The sequence below is a fragment of the Peromyscus eremicus genome, chromosome 15, assembly GCF_949786415.1.
Source record: "Peromyscus eremicus chromosome 15, PerEre_H2_v1, whole genome shotgun sequence".
NCBI lineage: Eukaryota > Metazoa > Chordata > Mammalia > Rodentia > Cricetidae > Peromyscus > Peromyscus eremicus.
The window spans coordinates 5,907,199-5,927,203 of NC_081431.1; positions in this window are offsets into that span (position 1 = coordinate 5,907,199).

A 20,005-nucleotide genomic window follows, 5' to 3' on the forward strand; every position below is an offset into this window, starting at 1 on the left:
CATTGTTGGTGGGAGGAGCTACCTTCCAGAAAAGGACTGAATCTGCACACAGCTGCTGCATCAGATGGACCAGGAGCTCCCAGGTGCCCTGTCTTTCCTTTTTTTTTTTTTTTTGTTTTTTCTTTTTGTTTTTTCAAGACAGGGTTTCTCTGTGTAATTTTGGTGCCTGTCCTGGATCTCGCTCTGCAGACCAGGCTGGCCTCGAACTCACAGAGGTCCGCCTGGCTCTGGGATTAAAGGTGTACGCCACCACCGCCCAGCCCATCTTTCCTTTTTTAATAAGACTTTATAGGACACTGCAGGTGTAGGAAGAGGGATTCCCGTGTGTATAGTGTGTGAAAGTGTCCTACACCCCAGACAGGGTGCCACCCAAGTTCACATTGTCTGTGAGCATCAAGTCTTCCAAGTGACTTTAAAAAGGTAAATGCAATCCCTGACAGACTGGTTAACCTAGTTACCTCTTTCTGGAGACAGGGTCTTGTCCAGAAGCTCAGGCAGGCCTGGGACTCGCTGCGCTCATCTGTTAGTTACTTAGTTTACTGCTGGGACATGATGCCTGGCAAGAACTAACTTCTGGGCTGTAGTGTTTTGTTTCATAGTCATAGGGTGCCATCCATCATGGGGAGGGTATGGAGACAGCAGCCTGAGGCAGCTGGTCGCACTGCATCCACAGCCAGAGAGAGAGGACTGGTGCTCAGCTCACTGTCTCTTTTTAGCCTATCAACAGCACTGTCCACCTGCAGGTCGGGTCTTTCCTCCTCAAACATTTCTGGAAACACACTGACACACTCAGAGGCAAAAGTCACTCACAATCTAATCAAGATGACAATATTAACCAATAGCTCAGACTGGCCTTAAACTTCTGACAATCCTCCTGCCTCAGCACCTTCCAGAGAGCTGGGATTACAGGTGTGAGCTACCACTCCCAGCATAACCTATTTAATGATAAAGCTGACTTTTATTTTTTTTTTTTTTTAGCATTTCTTTGCTATAAAACACTGGCTACAGAGCCTTTTATTCCCTGCTTGCAGTCACATGCTTTGTGAAAGAAGTCCCATTTCTGCTTCCTGTTTGGCCCTGGCTGTTTCAGTAGTTGGGTGTTTGGGGGACACTGGGATGATAGAAAGGATCAGGTCCTAGTGGTCCCTCCTGTCCTGGACTCTGACTCTGGTGGTAACAGTGTCTGAGGTCAGATGACTTGTTCCCTAGCTGACCTTCGTGCTCATTGCTCTTCTGTGCTAGGGAACCAGGCACAAGAGGCCCCTCCTCTGGGCTCTCTTTGTTCATCTGACCTCAAAAGCAGTGCCACTTGTCATAGCTGCAGCCTCTGTGAATTCTGTCTTCTCACCCCTTGGTCCTTCAGGACTTGTTTAACAATTCCTTATATCAAATCCACTGTCTAATTAACTGGCACTGCCTGGAGGAATCTCACCATGGCCCATCTCTGCTCCCTGGTCCTTGTGATCTTTGTTGAAAAAAATTCAGACCCACGGAGCATAGTGTAGAAGCTAAGTGGAACGCAATCACAAGCAAAGGAGAGTGGACAACAGTCAGAAAGACGGCTGTGCCGAGCTGCATGTCATGTGGGGTGTATGTGTCTTTAAAGTTTCTGGTACAAACAACTTTCTTGGAGTGTGTTTTCTCATCCAAGTGATTGACAGGCCCGTTGGGATGAACTCCTAAGGGAGAAATGATGCTGTGTGTCTTTGTTCTTTACTGGAAACTTGCTATGACAGGACTCTTACCATCTGAGTGCTGTGTCTCCATCCAGGGCCAGAGATACCACTCAGATCCCATTCTTTGAAATCTGGACCCTGCTATCTCAATTCCTGGTTTTCTGAGTTGTTGATCATCCCCAGTGACTTCTGTTGCTGACATCGGACAAGTGGCAGAGCAGCCCCTCTGGGTCCCAATTGGGCCTTGACTGATGAGCATCATGTAGGCAGACACTGGTGACATATTGGGCCTTGACTGATGAGCATCATGTAGGCAGACACTGGTGACATATTGGGCCTTGACTGATGAGCGTCATGTAGGCTGACATTGGTGACATTGGTGATGAAACAAGTGTTCTAAGGTGGACACAGTGGTGCATACTGAGAATCCTAGCAATGAGAGGCTAAGACAGGAGGATTGGGACTTTGACCATCCTGGGCTGCATAGAAAGACTTTGACTCCAAGAGCCAAACAAATGAATGGATGAATGAATAAATAATATTTGAATCAATGATTCTGCCAAATGTGAAAGGAGAGGCTGGTTCAGGACAGAAGATGCAAATAAACCCTTCCCTTCTGATGCTTCCAAACCACTGGAGGGAGCCACACAGAACAGAAGCATCCTCAACCCTAGGAAGCTGCAGAGCCTCAGACTCCCTGACCCCTGTTTGGGGAGGAGTGGCCTTAGAGGGAGAATCAGAAACTGATTTAAATATTCATCCCAACTGTTGCTCAGCAGGAGGGTGGGTGCATTTGGGGGACAAATGCCTTGGCCCAAGGTTGCCTGTTCTGAAGTCAAGGACCCTTCTCTAGTTGCAATACCGGTTTATAGCAACTTCTTGAATTGTTTTCATTAAGGATGGGAATCATGAACTCATCCATAAGTGTAATAGGATACAAGGGTGTGACTGAGTTAGGGAAAGAAGAAGATACAATGTTCTTCACGTGACACAAGAGTTGGGGCTTTCTGAATGATGGTTCTGGGAAGTGGCTTTTTAGTCTGTTCTGTAGATGGAGAATTGGAAGTCTTTTGCCAACTTCCTCAGAATCACTCACCACATCGGCAAGAGATACAGACTTTCTATCTAGGTGTGTTGAATTTTAAACTCAAAGTCTGTGCCTATTAACAAGGAAGATTAGATGTAGGGAGGGATGTAGGTTCTTTTAGCTGGAAAATTTCTTATGATACTGAAGAAAGGAATAGATTTTGTCTTGGAGATCAAAGCCTAATGACTTATGTGAATTTCTAATGGATAAGTGGGGATGTGAATGGGAGGGGTGGGAGACAGGAGAGCTAGAGGATGGGTTAGCCAAGACTAAGGATGAATGAAGAAGCTTTACAAAACCACACTAGTTTGTAAGTTAACTAAACAACAACAACAACAACTTCAAATAAAAGGAGTTTGACCAGAAGTGCCCTGCATGGGGGAACAAAGCTGTTCTTAAAGACATGGGTTATTAGTGCTAGCTATAACCTACCTCTCTTATGAGCTATTGTTGGTCCGGGAGGCCCCCGAGGCCTCCAGGACAGCACAAGCTTTTGTTGTGGCTCTTGCTTACTGTGTGGCTGCCCTTGCTTGTCAACACAACAAACCCGGCCAGAGGAACCTTTGGAAGAACTGCCTCCATCAGCTTGGCCTGCGGCCATGCCTGTGGGTCATCTTATTGATGACTAATTGATGTAGGAGCCCACTGTGGTGGGTTGTACAAGAAAGGTAGCTGAGCAAGCCAGGAAGAGCAGCTCAGAGTTTATCCTTCGGTTTGTGCGTCAAGCTCCTGCCTTCGGTTCGGCCTTGGCTTCCCTCGCTGATGCACTAGAATCTGTAAGTTAGCAGAAAGCAGTCCTTCCTTCTCATCCGTGGCTGGTCAGTGTTTTCATCACAGCAACAGAGAAGCGAACAAGGCCAGGTGCCCCCTCTACCTAGATGATAAAACCCTATTGCTGAAGACACCACACGATTTGCTTATAGGCCTAGAGAAATCAACCTAGAGCTGATCAAGGAATGCTCTTCCTGCTGGCTAGCGTTCATAATGCTAGGATGTGCTTTGCTGACACTGGGGGAGGAGAGAGAGCAATAGTCTCATCTAGCACTGGCCCCTGAATGCTATAATCCCGACCTGCCAGGCAAAATGTTCTCACTGGGGCAATACCAGGAAGACTGTGTATGGGGGCAACCAACCATTCTCTTGATTTGGATTTGAGGACTGCTGCACAGGAGGGAATTCATAAACATGGTCAAAGACCATGTCCAGGGATCCCATAGGCCCAAGGGATGTTGTTTTGCTAAATGGTCATTTTTGTCAAACTGCCTTCTAAATAAGCTTTTATCCATAGATTTGTATTGTTCTCAGCTTTGGTCAGAGATTCTCTCTCTCTCTCTCTCTCTCTCTCTCTCTCTCTCTCTCTCTCTCTCTCTCTCTCTCTCTGTGTGTGTGTGTGTGTGTGTGTGTGTGTGTGTGTGGTTAGTGGTTAATGAAGTTCAAAGTGTTGACACTAAGTGATTGTGAGTACTCAGCCATAGTTGGGACATCCATATCCAACCCCACAAGAGCTCAGTAAGCATCGTAGACTAGGTGCTTTTTGAGATCTGGTTGCTACCTAGTCCAGGCTGGCTTTGAACTCGTGGCACTCCTCCTGCTCCAGCCTCCTGAGTGATGACTCCCCAGTGTCTTTGTTCATCACCAGCAGGGCGCACTGGCTGAACTTGAGCTGCTGTTAGTGCGTCCCCACCCCACATTGAGATAGGTCTTGTAGTCACGGCAGGCTTGGAACTCGCTGTCTAGATCAGTTGCACCTTGAACTTCAGTAGTCTCCTACTTCCGCCTTCTACGCACTAGGACTCCAGGTGTAAGCCATGCACCCAGCCTGACCTCTTCTTGTTAACTGAAATCCACAGCTGATGCCAAGATTTTCTCTGATTTGACCTAACACCCCCGCTTCAGATGACTGTGTCACATGTTGTTGCAGCCCTTCAGGCTGCTCTCAGCTGTGACAGTTTCTGAGACTTGGTGTCATTTTGATGCATGCTGGGAAGTATTTTGTGGGATGGTCTTCTGTTGAAATTTGTTGGGTGTTATTTCTCATAGATAACCTGGAGTCACCAGTTTGGGTGAAGAAGATTACAGAGGCAAAGACATTTTTGTCACATTTTGCCAAGGGTGCATGTGGCTGTCATGGTTTTGATTGTCAATGCTGATGGCCAAGCTGCTTGATGGACATCTCCATCCTTGCTTCCCCTCTCCACAGCTGGCTGTGTGGAAGGCACTCTGCAGCCCGCACCAGAGCAGTTGGAGGTTTCCTTCTTGCCCTTTGAAGACTGAACATCTGAAACTACTTGGGTTTCTTTTGCACAAGATACCCATTTCTCCAGTTCTTTGTGAGCATTTGTGTGGATTCATGGGTGTTTGTTTTATCCTTTGGATTCTAATCCAGTATCATTTTATTTTTAAATCATTTCCACTCTGGACAATGGGAGATCTTGGAACTGTCCAGTGTATTCATTCAACAATCCTTATTAGTGTGCATGTAACATATATGTATGTGTGTGTGTGTGTGTGTGTGTGTGTGATGAGTATATTTGTGTTGTGTGTGTGTGTGTGTTGTGTGTGTGATGCTTTCTTGACTTGTTTTTTTACTTTCTGGCCACAGGTTGCTGCAGGATGGTCTTGTATAATTTTTGTCCCTATCCTAGAATCAGCTACTTCTCCAAGGAGCTTGGGTCTCTTCTCCTGGGTCACAGTGTTAGACCCTGAGATTTGGGTGCTCCATGTGGGCTGATAAGCAAATGCCATTTTTAAAAGAAAAATTGTAGAAATGAAATGTACACGCTGCATGTGTATGCATCCTCCCACCCACACATATATGCACACATGCACCCTTGTTTTTATGTGTAACCCATCTGCACCTATATGAAGTTAGATGTGCATTCACACTACTGTCCCTAACTCCATCTGTCACCAGTGGGATGTCCTTGCTCCCTTCCCTTGCTATCTGTGATCTCAATTCGCTCTACACATCTGTCACCTGCTTACCTGACCATTCAGTGTCCATATACTCTTAACAGTATCAGAACTAGCTTGGATCTCTGCACAAACAACTGTGTCCAGCAATGTTTGTTTCTTATCCGCCTTTTGGTCTCATGACTCTTTGTACAGCAGTTCATGTTCAAATCCAGCCCTTTCCCTTCTCTGTAATGAGGCTGTTTGGTACATATGGAAGACAGTTTCTTACCAAATCTGCATTCTTTCCCTGAAGATCCTGACTGATGAGTGATAAGTAACATAAAACAAAACAAAACAACAAAAACAAAACAAAAAACTGACACATCCAAATTCATCCCTTGTATTGTCTTTCTGTACACTGTGAATATGTGTTGCTCTCATTGATAAATAAAGCTGTTTGGCCAATGGAGAGGCAGAATAAGGTTAGGGGGTACATTCACACTGAAGATGGAGAAAGAAGGGTGGAGTCAGGGGAGATGCTGTGAGCCACTGCCAGGAGAAGCAAGATGTGAGAGAACAGGTAATGCCACGAAGTCATGTGGCAAAACATAGATTAATAGGAATGGGTTGAGTTAAGTTGTAAGAGCTAATAATAATGAGCCTGAGCCATAGGCCATTGCTGTGGGATGGTCTGTATGTCAAATGTGTTGCTGATTGGTCAATAAATAAATCACTGATTGGCCAGTGGCCAGGCAGGAGTTATAGGCGGGACTAACAGAGAGGAGAATTGAGAGAACAGGAAGCTGAGTCAGAGAGACACTGCCAGCCGCCACCATGACAAGCCGCATGTGAAGATCCCGGTAAGCCATGAGCCATGTGGCAAGGTATAGATTTATGGAAATGGATTAATTTAAGCTGTAAGAACGGTTAGCAAGAAGCCTGCCACGGCCATACAGTTTGTAACCAATATAAGTCTCTGTGTTTACTTGGTCGGGTCTGAGTGGCTGTGGGACTGGCGGGTGAGAGAGATTTGCTTTGACCGTGGGCCAGGCAGGAAAACTCAAGCTATAGGCCATACAGTTTGTAATTAATATGAAGCCTCTGAGTGATTATTTGGGACTGAGCGGCTGCGGGGCTGTGCGGGACAGGAAAACTTCCAGCTACAAGAGAACAGTTGCACTTCCCTAAAATCCTCGATGCTTTATCTGTTTATCCTTCTCCCTATCTCTGAACTTCCAACCGCCACTTCTGTTAGCCATGTCTAACCATTTCACATTTTCTAAAATGTCATTGTATAAGTTCACTTTTGTGGCTATCTATAACAAAATCCTTGAGGAAGGCAAACTTTATAAAGAAGTTAGTGTGGCTAATGGTTTGGGAAGTATAAAGATATAACACCAGCATTGGCTCAGCCCTGGCGTGTGGTATTGTATTCCCCCAAATATTGTGCATGCTAATAAACTTATCTGGGGTCAGAGACAGAACAGCCACAATATTAAACATAAAGAATAGGCAGTCGTAGTACACGCCTTTAATCTTAGCATTCCAGAGGCAGAAATTCATGTGTTCAAGGATACAGACAGGCATGGTGACTCATCATGCCTTTAATCCCAGAAAGCAAGCCTTTAATCCCAGGGAGCGGTGGTAGAAAGCAGAAAGGTATATAAGGCGTGAGGACCAGAAACTAGCAGCATTTTGGCCTGGGTAAGCATTTGGCTGGTTAAGCTTTTAGGTTTTGAGCAGCAGTTCAGCTGAGAGCCATTGGGATGAGGACACAGAGGCTTCCAGTCTGAGGAAACAAGATCAGCTGAGAAGTTGGCCAGGTGAGGTTAGCTGTGGCTTGTTCTGTCTCTCTGACCTTCCAGTGTTCACCCCAATACTTGGCTCAGGTTTGATTTTATTAATAAGACTCTCTAAGATTCCTGCTACACTGGCGAGAACGGCATGTCAGATTGTCTCACAGCGGCAAGAAGGCAGTGAGAAAGTAAAACCACATGGCTAGCAGGAAGCCATAGTGATTCGTGTGTGTGTGTGTGTGTGTGTGTGTGTGTGTGTGTGTGTGTGTGTGTGTTGGTTTCTCATTTAACAACCTGCTCTGTGAGAACTGATTCAGGGTCCCTGGAGGGATAGACATTTCTTTATTGATACTCAGACTTCATTTTTTTTTTACTCATTCCATCAAAAACTTTGCATTTTATAAAAGACACTAGTGGTACTCCTTATTTGATATCTTCATCATTCTTAGGAATTTGTCAGCAGGTTACGGGATTATTTTAGAGATAGAAGTAAGGACTTTTGATATAACATTGAAGTTTGCTTTGCCCACAGACATGCTTCCCAAAGTCCAAAAAGAAACCAACCAACCCACCCCGCACACCTGGGTTCTATGGTGGTCATTGCTCCCCCTGCAGGGCCTTCGCTTCCTTTCCTCCCCCAGCTCAAGTAAAGAGCGAAGACGCTTGTCAGAGCTTGTGAAACAGTCACTGGTGCTGAGCAGCTGACCAGGACTTGGGCCAGCAACTGTTGTTCCTTATGCTGCACTCTGATTATGTTAGGGTTTGAATAATCAATTTATTCCAATATAAACCATATTGGATGATGAGAGATTTTTATGACTTTTTGTTTTCTTTAAACTGTCTCCAGAACCAATTGCTTATTATTCTGAAGCACAGCCAGCCTCTGAGGACCACCGGAGCCCCCTGTGGAGATGTGGTTCCTGACACTTCGGCTGCTTTGTTAGCTTAGGCAGAAACAACAAGAAAATCGGATGCAAAATGATGTTCCTATTTTCTTCTGGCAGCTTGAGGCTTGTTAGAAACCCGACAGGAATCTTTAAATATGGAAGTCTTTTCTGTAATAAAATCTTCCTCTTCTTGCTTTAGTGGGCCTATGTTTTAGATAATCAAAGAGCACCCCAGAATTTAATATTAAAATCTCATAATAAACCGCACCTTGTGGGGTTGAGGAAAGCCCATACAAAGGGAGCAGGGGGTAATTTTTGGAGAGTTGTCACATGAATTGACAACCAGCCATTCAGAGGCGGTAGGGGGTTGAGTGGGTGAGTTGTCAGGACCTCCTATGGGAAAGGGGCTAAGAACAAAAGCCTTGTCCTAAAGTTCACATAAGGACACTGTTGTCAAACTGAATATTTTGAGATGGGGCAAGATAGGAATGTCAACGAGATGGGGATGGGAGGCGTCTGAAGGCTGCACAGAGGTGGCAAACTCAAATAGCTACCAGGAGCAGGCAGGTGGCAGACACACAGGGTGCCTGTTGACAGTGCTCACGCACTGACATGGTACCAATGCTTCCCAGTGTGCAGTGGGTCCCCAGTGGCCTTACTGTCTCCTTTATCCTGTGGATGCTAAGGTGGTCTGGAGGATTCTTGCATCTGGAACATTTAGAGGAATGCAGTGACATCTGGAGGCATGGAATAGGATGGGCTTACTAGCTATAAACCCTTTTAGTATTTTAATAGCTTGTTTGGTGAAACGTATGTGTATGAGTAGCTGACCGGCCCTTTCTGAATGCAGAATGTGGTGCCGACTGTGGTGAGCCTGAGTGGGAGGTCACTCACCAGTAGCCAGCGTCACTTGCAGTACAATGCATTTTGTGGGCCACTGGAAATCAGTTCATGACACCCTCCCCCTGCTCCATGTTTCTGTCTTATTAGTGCATTGAGGAGTAAGCTACCAAAGCCTCCCTCAGGCACAAAAATCTCAGTGGCTTCTGATGTCTTTGTCCATTCATTTCTCCGTGTCGTCATTTAGTTTACCAACACTACTAACTAATGTGCTCTTCAGGTCCCAGTACTCATCAGCACTAAGACAGCACTCTTACATCATCTTACATCTTACTCATTCCCTAGGTCTTCTTGAGAAACTTTTGATAGACTTACTTATTGTATTGTGTGTGTATCAGTGTTTTGCTTGTATGTGTATATGGGTTCCATATGCATGTCTGGTGCCTATAGAGGTCAGAAAAGGGGTTTGGAATTCCTGGAACTGGAGTTACAGGTATTTGTGAACCACTATGTGGGTTCTGGCAGCTGAGCCTAGGTCCTCTGGAAGAGCAGTTAGTGCTCTCAACCTTGGAGTCAGCCCTGTTACTTCTTGAGTTACTCATCTCCCAATTTATGTCTCAGAATAATACCAGAACCTGACCTTGGACATCACATAATAATTCACGTGGCTCATTTTTGTTGTTGCTTCTCTGTTAATTTTTGGGTAGCACCTGTGTACCAGGAATGGTGCTAGACGCCGATACAGGAAGAATTATAGCCCCCCACACTTATTGCCTGCAAAGAGCATACTGTCTATGCCTATTGACAGGAGCATACTGTCTATGTCCATTGACAGGAGCATACTGTCTATGTCCATTGACAGGAGCATACTGTCTATGTCCATTGACAGGAGCATACTGTCTATGTCCACTGACAGGAGCATATGTCTATGTCCACTGACAGGAGCATACTGTCTATGTCCACTGACAGGAGCATACTGTCTATGTCCATTGACAGGAGCATACTGTCTATGTCCATTGACAGGAGCATATTGTCTATGTCCATTGACAGGAGCATACTGTCTATGTCCATTGACAGGAGCATACTGTCTATGTCCACTGACAGAATATTATTGAGATTCCGGCTGTCACCACGTCTTAGACAGTCTGATTGACCTTCTTTTTGTCTTTTTAGGGCAGTCCTTTGATGGGTGGAAGGGTTTTGTATCTTAGTCCAAAAGCGCTGACTTCTGAGTGCCTACAATACACACTGATTTTCTAAGTGTGACCACAAAGGGAAGGACATGAGTGAAACTTTAGACTACATTGTCTCTTGTCAGGGCTTCTGTGGAATCACAACAGTTATGTCAGGTCACATCCCACCTGGTAGACATCCCTCCAGCCCCAGATCAGCAGCCCTGGATTCCAGCTCCATCAGCAATGGGAAAAAGGAAGGAGGGAGGGAAGGAAGGAAGGAAGGAAGGAAGGAAGGAAGGAAGGAAGGAAGGAAGACATTGTTCCTAGCCTGGCGTTTTCTCCATCTGCCCTTTGTGTTCATGAGTCCAGCAAGTACACACTTCGGTCTTTCCTTTGAAATGCATTTTTGTGTGCTTCTAGACATTCCCAACCCTGTGATGTGGAACATGGCTGGCCTCTCAATGATATAAACTCTGTCTCTGGTCTTAGACTCTGGTAAAACTCTTGAATGAAGCATCTTTGAAAATGGCTCCAACCAGGCTCCCTTGAGTCCTACAAGGCCCATGGGAACATCTACATCCTTGCCTGTGTGGAAGAGTGGTCCACCCCAGTGCTGCCCAGATTCTCAGAATGCTGCTTCTCAGCATGACTGAGCCATGGCATAGCCCCTCAGCATCTGATATTGTACCCAATTCGGATGCTGACTCATGGAGCGGACCCCTGAGTTCCACACTAGGTCCAGAGTGTGGGAGGTAAAAAGTTTCTTCCCATCTGTGGATGAGTCAGGCCAGGGAGGCAACACAGAGCCTAGTTCCAGCCCCGCGAGAGAGGCTCCTGTTCTTTGCATTCAGCCCAGCTGTACCTCGAGGTTGATGATGGGATTGGAGGTGACATGGGCTTCTGACTTCTGTCTTTGCAAGTCTGAGAGGAGCCTTTGGAGTCTGTTATTCTGCTGTCAGCCGTGGGGCAGAGTCAAACCGACAGAATGGATCATAGTTTGCCATCGCTCCTTTTCAACTTGAAAACATTGCAGTAGAGTTGGGGATGTCAAGGTGCTGCCCCAGCCCCCCAGTCTCCACTGTCCCACAGCTGCCTCCTTCCTGGCTGAGAGCCTTCTCTGTCTGGCTCCTTCTCTTCAGATCTCAGCTCACACTCTTTTCTACAGAGGCCTGCTTTCCTATTTAATTGAAAGCTGGTTCTTGTGATGATATCTCGGTTTCTTTTTCTTCATGTATTATTACAGTTTGTTATCATACATAGTTACCTACTGTGTAACGGTGGGGATGCATCCATGAGAAATAGAAATTGTTATCTGTGCAATCATTTACATAAACCTATAAGGTATCCTATACACACCTGGTTTTATATGCATGTCTATGCAGCACATGGCATAGCTTATTTCTCCTAAGGTCCTGGTGAACAAAACAACACAAAATTAAATCATCATACTCTAGAAAAAAGGATGCAATCAAGAGAGCAGTTAACTAGGGATGGAGGGATGCCTTGGTGGTTAATGGCACTTATTGCTCCTGCAGAGGATCCAGGTTTGGTTCCCAGTACTCACATAGATGCCCACAACCATCTGTAACTCCAGTACTAGGTAATCCAATGCCTTCTCCTGGCCACCATGGGTACCAAGCACACAGATGATGCACTTACATGCATGTAGGCAAACACTCATGCAGTCCATGGAATTCTCACCTGGGCAGTGTTTCGGGAAACACACAGCCAACCTTAGTACCCTGGAGCTGAGAGATAACCCCTACATCCTGGAGCTGAGAAATGCCCCCTAAGTCTTGCATTATACAAATCTGGGGACGGACCACATAGAATGGCAGTCTGATTTTGTGACTTAAGCATATGCTTTAGAGGTGGATGGATCAGAATAAAATCATGCTTATTTCATTTAAAAACTTTGTGATATTGAAAGTCATCAAATTTCTCCAAGGCTCAGTTTCCTTATAATTAAAATAGGACAGTAGGACTAAGTTAATAGGACCCTCTGTGACAATGTCATGACCTCGGCCATATGATGGGAAGAACCCATGACCTTTGATACCACATCATAGAAAAGGAGTTATCATTAATATTCAGTGAGCTGCATCCAAGATTATTTTTCAGTATAAAATTCACTTAAACTATCTCTGTTCCCTGCTTCTTTCAAATCATATTTATGGCAAGGAATTTCTAGGACACCATGTAAGTCAGACTACAAATACAAAGAAGGCTTGGATTCTGACAATGCATGGACTTACTTACAAGTGAAGCCCCACCCACAAGACCACACCAATTGCATCATGTAAATCAAAGGGCTCATATAATTTCAACCAAACTCCACTCTCAGAATAGCCCTCTCCTCTCACAAATGAATCTCTTGCTTTGAATCTTCAAAATATTAATGTAAAGTTCTCAGTGTCTGGTTCCCTGGAAGATGTTTATATTTCATTGGAAATTCAGATTTTCAGGCAGTTCTCTGGTAGGCTTTGTGAGAAAGCTGGATTTGCATTTTGATTTTCTTCCTCTTGCATCTGGGTCTCTGTTGGAATTGCGTATACCTTCACCTGAAGAGGGGGAAGGGACAAGATTGATGAGGACATCTGACTGCAAGATTTTCTCTCAATTCAGAATAAACCCAATGAATGCATCAGCCTGAAGCACTTTATCCAGTAACTCCCCACCAGTACAATCAGCCTTAAAAGACGAGCATCCTAAGAGCATTCTCTTGCTTCCGTGTTTGGACAGTTCTTTTTGTGTATGTACATTTGATACGATGTTATTTTCTTGTTTTTCCAAGGAAATTAAATAATTAAAATAGAACTTAGCTTTGTTTTGTCAGTGTCTGTGGATGTTTAAATAATGGCTCAGCTGTCACCCGGATCTGTCACTAGTTTGCTGCTAAAATTCCCGTGATGTACCGCTAAGGTGGATCAACAACTCTAAGGTGGGAGTTGTGGAATGCCAGAGGGCCTGCGTTTGGATTACCAGTGAGCCCCGTGGCCTCATGTGGCTCCAGCCCCTGAGATGTCTTGTTCTGCAGCTCTTTCTGCTGGGTTGTCAAGGGTTCAGGCTCTGCTTTGTCTCCACACACCTACCTGAGACTCAGGCAGCCAGAGAAGAGGAGAGAAGGACTGTAGCAGGCAAAGGAGGTTTTTCCTGTTAACATTGTTTGTTTCATACAATATATTTCAATCCTCCCTTGTAGCTCCTTCTAGATCCTGCCCACCTCTGTACCTATCCAACTTCATGTTCTTTCTTTCTATCTCTTTTTAAAGAGCAAACAAAAAATACAAAATGCAAATAAAATAACACACACACACACACACACACACACACACACACACACACACACACAAAGCCAAAACAAAACAAAATGAACAAAGAGTCCACAACCAACCAACTAACCAAGCAAAGCACACAGAGTCAGTTTGTGTTGGCCGATTACTCCTGGGCCTGGGTCCTGTCATGGAGTGTGTTTTTTTTGTGCTCAGTGATCCTCCATTAGAGTAAATTAAAACTAATTTTCCAGGGCGTGTAAATTGCAGATGGCTTCTTGGTTAGGATGAGGCCCTGTGTCTGCTTTCCTCTCTCCAGGACCCTGTGTGACTTGAACCTGTGCAGGTCTTGTGCATGTTGTCACAGTCTCTGAGTTCATATGTGCGTCAGTTGTGTCTGGAAGACCCTGTGTCCTTGATGTCACCCACCACCTCCCTCTTACATCTTTCAGCCTCCTCTTTCTCACAGATCCCTGAGCCTTGAGGGGAGGGTTTGATGAAGACGTCCCATTTAGAGCTGAGTGCTCCAAAGTCTCCCACTCTCTGCACACTGCCCACGTGTTGTTCCGTGTTATTTGCCATCTGCTGCCAGAAGACGAGAAGGGAGCTTTCCTGTAGGTGACTCAGCCCAGTGAGGTCTGTCTGGGAAGAAGGTTCAGGTGCACATCACTCTCCTCTCCCTGAGCCTTTCTTGCTTCTTTGTTTACTTCCTTAGAGACAAAGCCTCATTGTGTACCCTAGGCTGGCCTTGTTAACCTCTTAGGTGCTAGTACAGGTGTGTGCCACCGAGTCTTTCTTACAATGGAAGCCTGAAAGCCTTTCTCCCTTGCCTTGGACACTTTCCTTCTTTTGTTACAGATCCTTGGCTGGTCTAGAGTGTTGTACCTAGTGTGTGAAGGCTGTTGTGGTTCATGTCATTGGTGCTGTTTGGAGTTGTGTGTGCCTGCCCACTGCCTAGCCCTACTTCACTGGAGGACAAGAGTGTGACAGAAATTTCACTTAGAACTTAGACCTCCTGGCCTAATTTTAGTATTGGTAACTAACCTCCTTGTTAAGCTCTTGTACTTTAATTTAGAAAAGACTTGTGTCAGGAGTACAGAGTATTTTATTAGCAATTTCCGTTTGAAGATGCACAAAGGGGTCTGAGAATATAGCTCAGTTGGCAGAGTGATTACCTGGAATGAATGATGCTCTGTGTAAAGCAGGCAAGGAGCTGAACACCTGTCATCTTAGCACACAGGAGACAGAGACTAGAGGATCAGAAGTTCAAGGTCATCTTCAGTGGTAAATCAAGTTTGAAGCCAGCTTGGGCTGTACAGACCCTATTTCAGAACAAAACAAAACAGGAGAAAAAAAACCTCATGGTGTATGAAGTGCAGTATCTTTAAAAGAGAATATGGATAGTGTACCTCCCACCCTTGGTCTCTTAGAGAACCTGGGTGTGAGCTGTGGGAAGAACACTTCTGTTTTAGCAAGAGACCTTTGGAATGATCTGGAGTGAGACACGTGACAGCCTGTTAGATTTTAAAACATCCTTATGGAGAAAGGGTCCCCATGTCATGTATAGAACTAGTGAAATCTTATATCCAAGGTCTTTTTGTCACCTTGAGGGGAGAAGAACCCTTCCCAAGCAGATACATGGACAGAAATTACAAAGGAAAAACTGGCTTTCATAGATCCTTCTTCTTAATTATCTTGAGATATAAACTCATTTTTAGTCTAACAGACAAGTCAGAGAGAGCAGATGAGTCCTTTCATGCAGGTTTCTCCATCTTGTAGAACTCCAGGACAGCATCCCGTAGGAACCCTGCAGTGTGAGGCAGGGAAGGCTTAGAAATGCCTGTTGCCATGGGAACCTTTGGTACCCCCTTCTAAGCTCAGCCATTCTCCTGACCTCTCTCCCTCAAGCTCTTGAAGCCAAACATTTGCTCTTCCCATGTGCCATTTCTTTTCCCTGTGATGATGAGGATGTGGAATCAGGCAGGACCAAACCTTCTGGGAGAGGTTTCTTTCTTCACACTGTTCTGTGGGTCGCTGTCCAGGTAGTTGTTTTTATAGGTTGTTTCTTTTAATTATAACTCGACAGTGTGGACACCCCATAGTTCGGTTGACTATCCATTCCTTGAAAGTCATCTGGTTGCCCATTTGGGGGCTGTTTTGAATGGATCTATTAAATGTACCACTGTGCAGGGTTTTGGGTGAGCACGAGTTTTAATCTCACGGGGACAAAAGCCCGGGGCTTTATGTTAAATCATATGGTAGCTGTAGGTTTGGCTCCAGAGTGGCCTCAGTGTTGGAGATGTTCACCAGCTGTGAGTGGCTGATCCACTCTCTTTGAGGTCTCGCCAACGTTGGATGTTACTGTTGCTTTTCATTTTAACAATTCTGTTTACTGACACCCCATTGTACCTTTAATTTGCATTTCTCTGGTAGCTATCGAGGTTAAGTATTTTTTGATATGTTTATTATCCATACGTTTTTTTTGTTTTAGTTTTAAGATAAGGTCTTAGTATGTCACTCTGACTGTCTTGGAACTCATTTTGTAGACCTGGCTGGTTTGGCGCTCACAGAGATCTGTCTGCCTCTGCCTCGAGTGCCGGGATGAAAAGCGTGAACCTCCAAGCTGGCTTACCTGCCCACCTTTGATGTAGCTCACTCCTCTACCCTGCACGTTTCTTCATTATTTGGGCAGATTTTTAACAGAACAAAGCACAAAATGAAACAGAAGCATGGATGGCTGACAGGCAGTGTGGAAGTTGGGATCAGTAAGTTCAGTTTGAAGCAAGATGATGAAATGATAAGAGCCCTATAAATCCTAAGATCCCGAATACAAAGCCAGGAAGAAAAGACATCAGCCAATCTGTACACAGCTTTCTGTGTCTAGACGGAGCTTTAAAGTGTGCACACAGTTCTGGGAAACTCCACTGTACTGAGATGTCTTTGGTTGTAAAGAAAAACAGAAACTATTTCTCCTTTTGAGTCTTTTCTGTTCAGTTCCACAGCCATGTTTTAAGTGGGTTGTTTATTTGGTTAATGTTTAGACTTTAGAGTTCTTTGTATGTTCTGGACACCAATCCTGAGCTGGGTGAATTTCTGGAAAGGATTTTCTCCCACTCTGTGGTTTGCCTCTTCAATTGCTGGTGTTTCTTTTGCTGGACAGAAGCTTTTTATAAATCAGTTTATGAGAAACACCAATGATATACTAGAGGTTATTTTTGAACTAAGAATGCAGAACACAATTAATCCTGAAATCATCTGGTGCAAGCTACAAAAGACAAACATGAAACCAAATTCTGAAATCCTATGGCCCCAGCTCCCCTCGCAGGTGTAGAGTTCTGGCAATCCGGGTGAGAGAAAAGTGCTCTGTGAGGTCATATGATCACTTTAGGACATAACAGAGCCATGTTGAAATGTGCTAGAAGTATCACATTGCAGATCTCCCCACAGAGACCTGTCACCTGCTGAGGTTTTTCTTTCTGTGTAATTTCTATTTCCAGTTTCCCCAGGGGCCTTCAGCCTTTCATATACTTCAGATGGAGTGTCAACCTTGCAACACAATGCTTTTGAGAATCCACAGCCTATCCAGTTTCTTCAGGAAAGTGTTTTAGGGGAATGTATGGCTGGGTATGGTATTACTGGCTCCAGGTAATCCCATAATACTGTGTTTGAGAGGACAAACATGACTTTAGAAGTTCGGGAACATTTTTCTGAAAGATAATCTGGGCATCAATTTCACAAGTATGCCCTGCAGTTGCTACTCAGGCATCTCTGGGGAGGAAGATGTGCACACTCTGAAAGTTTAAGCCTCTTTCTAGCCTTGTTTAAAACAAAACGTTCCCAGAACTATAAACTATCATCAGAATGAGTTTGATTTATCCTTACCTCCTCTAACTATTTTCATGGACAATAACTAACGCTGGGCAGTGAGACTAACTGGATCAAAAAGCAGAGGAGCCATTGGACCAAAGTCGGCTGAGACGCTTTCTGCCCAAAGCACAGAATTTGAAATAGTGATCATTTGCCTTCATGTTGCAGTGAAGGTCTAGGAAAAGTAATGATATGTGGCTGGTTATTGAATTCTGAAAAAATGGTGACAGCCAATAGCAAACAGCCTGTCATTTCTTAGACTAGCAGTACGCTGTCCTGTCAAAGAAGACGATGTTTGGGGCTGGTAAGATGGCTCCATGGGTAAAGGTACTTGCTGGGCAAGCCTGGAGGCCTAGTTCAAATCCCCAAAGCCATGTAAATCAATATGGAAGAAGAGAACTGATTCCACAAACTTGTTCTCTGACCTCCACATGTGCACCCTGGCTCATTCACTGTATCCCTATGTAATGCATGAAATAATAATAATAATAAGCAAAATTAAAAGAAGGTAGTATTTGAATGGAGCATCTGAGTTAGAACTGCGGATTGCCATCTTCTAGGTCAAGTGTTGACAGTTCTATGATTCAGTCTCTACAGACTGCTGAAATAGACCTAGTCATCTGCTATTTTCACTTATTTACTTATTTATTTGTTTGTTTTTGAGACAGGGTCTCATGTAGACCATACACACACTCAGTAGGTGTCTGAGAATGACCTTGAACCCTGATCTTCCTGTCTCTATCTCCCAAGTGCTGAGATTACAGGCATGCACTACCCTGCCTGGTCTTTGATGTTCTTAAATGGCAAATTCTTACACTGTTGTCTTTGTGGTAGGAGAGCAGAGATGAAGTAAGAAGAGAAGACATACATAGCATGCTGAGTCACATGACCTAGGAAACAAAAGAATTCTGTGCGGTTGAGAACAGGTCAAGTATCAAACCTTTAAGGCTCCCCACCTTCACCTGCATCTGTGTGCACAGATGTGTTCCCAGGTGCATGGAGGCAGGCGAGCCTGGATCTGTGAGTGCTAATGCTCCCTGCCCTGTGACATAGCAGTAACCTCTGGAAATGCTGCCACTGAAGAGACCACTCAGCCCACACACACAACTTCAGTCACCCTTGTTTGTGCTGCTCAAGTCTGAACTGGAGTAGCTGAGAGTCAGAGAGGACTGGAGTAGCTGAGAGTCAGAGAGGACTGGAGTAGCTGAGAGTCAGAGAGGACTGGAGTAGCTGAGAGTCAGAGAGGACTGGAGTAGCTGAGAGTCAGAGAGGACTGGAGTAGCTGAGAGTCAGAGAGGACTGGAGTAGCTGAGAGTCAGAGAGGACTGGAGTAGCTGAGGGTCAGAGAGGACTGGAGTAGCTGAGAGTCAGAGAGGACTGGAGTAGCTGAGAGTCAGAGAGGATTGGAGTAGCTGAGAGTCAGAGAGGACTGGAGTAGCTGAGAGTCAGAGAGGACTGGAGTAGCTGAGAGTCAGAGAGGACTGGAGTAGCTGAGAGAGAGGACTGGAGTAGCTGAGAGTCAGAGAGGACTGGAGTAGCTGAGAGTCAGAGAGGACTGGAGTAGCTGAGAGTCAGAGAGGACTGGAGTAGCTGAGAGTCAGAGAGGATTGGAGTAGCTGAGGGTCAGAGAGGACTGGAGTAGCTGAGAGTCAGAGGGACAGCTGCTTCTCTGCGTAAGTGTGGAAGGTGGACAGGCTTGGTGCAGACAGCACTGTGACAGAGCTGTCACAGAGTGAGGGTGCCTTGAGTCCCTTCCGAGCCTGATCCAGGGCCTATTATATTTATTTGCAGAACAATTTCAGGAAAGATTCTAATTTTTTTCTCTGTCATCCGGTCTGTGCATTGGACCTACTTATTGCCCAGGGGAAAGTTTCCCCTCTGCAATGCACCTGTTTCCAGAAGGGGCTGCTCTAAGTGTTGCCAATGTCAGCTTTAAAACCATGCAGTTTCCATTTTAGCTGGTTTGTGTGCATGCATGCGTGCACTTTTCAGTGTGTTATTAAGAAATTGATCACAGACCTCTGAATGCTCTCAAATGCAGAGCACTACTGCACACAATAGGGAGGAACTGACCCGAAACAGCCATTCATTTCTCTTAGAGGACACAGTATTTGTCTCTGTCTGAAGAGGGGAAACAAAAGACATAAAGATGCACATTTTGGGGGAATTACTTTCAAGGGAATCTCTTTGTAGGGGATACCTGAAGGACCACCATTGCATCTGGTAAATAAAATAAAAATTTAACTAGCAGGCATGAATCCCATAGAAGCACGTCCCTCCATGCTGGGAGCAGGGGCTGCATTTGTATCTGCCTTGCTGTCTGATAACGTCTGGAGCTGAGCCAGACAACAATAAATGCTGAAATTCAGTGTGGAGCAGATGCAGCCAGGTAGAGGAGATGCTATCAGATCTGAAGTCAGCTCCAGAGACTCAGGGAGCAAAGATCGGGTATCGGAGGCACACAGTTCTTTCTACAAAGCCTCTTTTTTTTTTTTTTTTTCTGAAAAAGA